This window comes from Anabrus simplex, chromosome 1 (genome assembly GCF_040414725.1).
Source record: "Anabrus simplex isolate iqAnaSimp1 chromosome 1, ASM4041472v1, whole genome shotgun sequence".
In the NCBI taxonomy this organism is placed as follows: Eukaryota; Metazoa; Arthropoda; class Insecta; order Orthoptera; family Tettigoniidae; genus Anabrus; species Anabrus simplex.
Window position 1 is genome coordinate 49582181 of NC_090265.1, and position 1371 is coordinate 49583551.

The 1371-nt window shown below is 56.6% G+C and overlaps 1 non-coding gene across 1 annotated transcript; it reads right to left on the reverse strand.

Annotated features, from left to right (window-relative positions):
• Nucleotides 1–805: 805 nt before the first annotated feature.
• LOC136858914 (5.8S ribosomal RNA) lies at nucleotides 806–960 on the reverse strand. Its single transcript, XR_010858694.2, has one exon. It is a non-coding gene; the product is annotated as a 5.8S ribosomal RNA (ribosomal RNA).
• Between the last annotated feature and the right edge of the window lie 411 nt (nucleotides 961–1371).

The window sequence follows — 1371 nt, forward strand, 5'->3', positions numbered from 1 at the left end:
TGCAGGGGGACGGACCTATCTGGCCAAAGCAGGGGAAGGGGCGCGGATAAGGCTTGAATCTCCCCGGTTGAGGTATTTTCGGGTTTCTCACGTTTACCACCGAACGGTTTCACGTACTCTTGAACTCTCTCTTCAAAGTTCTTTTCAACTTTCCGTCACGGTACTTGTTAGCTATCGGTCTCGTGGTCATATTTAGCCATAGATGGAGTTTACCACCCACTTAGGGCTGCACTCTCAAGCAACCCGACTCTAAGGAGAGATCCTCCCGGAAGCCGCAGCGGTCTCTACGGGCCTGGCACCCTCTGCGGAGCGTGGCCCCATTCAAGAAGGACTTGAACTCGCCGCAGGTTCCCGGGATAAGTGGACCCTCCCAAACAACACATTTCTCGGCAGGGTGAACCTGCGAGATTCGGTGCTGGGCTCTTCCCTGTTCGCTCGCCGCTACTAAAGGAATCCTTGTTAGTTTCTTTTCCTTCGCTTAATAATATGCTTAAATTCAGCGGGTAGTCTCGCCTGCTCTGAGGTCGTGTTTGGTTTGTGGGTGTCGCACAAAATGTTCGGTCGCTGCACACACAGCACACACTGTCGAGCTTGGTCGCGGAGCAAGGGGCGGCGAACCGGCGCCAGCGGACACAAAGACGCTGCGCGGACCAACCCTCCCGTCTCACACACTCTCAGTGGTGGTGTCGACCGGTCCAGCTCCACCGGGGTGAAGCTCTTTTCAGGAGACACGGCGGCGGCCGTGGCCGCACGAACCGCGACGCACCCACCCTTCGAACGTAATGCCGCGTTCAGTTTTAGCAACCGACCCTCAGCCAGGCGTGGTCCGGGAACGGAATCCATGGACCGCAATGTGCGTTCGAAATGTCGATGTTCATGTATCCTGCAGTTCACATGTCGACGCGCAATTTGCTGCGTGCTTCATCGACCCAAGATCCGAGTGATCCACCGTTCAGGGTTGTTTTTTTACACTTTTCGATCGTTCTCTCCACGGTGAGTGGAGGAGAAGCAATCATTTTCATGGGTTTCCCGTCACAGAGCTAAGAAGTGTTTCGAGCATGGGCGTTGCGTTCATTTAAAACCTTCCCGCCGGGCCGAAGCCACGACGGGTCCCCTCCACTGAGCGAGGGAGGTAGGCACCCAATGCCGAACGTCCGCATCGTAGGAGACGCGGCCACGCGGACCGCGACACTCCCGCTGTCGGCGACGGCCGGGGCCGCCGCTTAGAGCGTACGAACAGGACTCGCCTGAGCTCGCAACAGCGGGCTCGGCAGGAGTTCCGTAAGGAATTGATCCACATTAAAGACACATGAAGGGAATGATGGCAAAAATATCGCGACCCAGCTGATAGGGCGGAATATCAGGAACTGG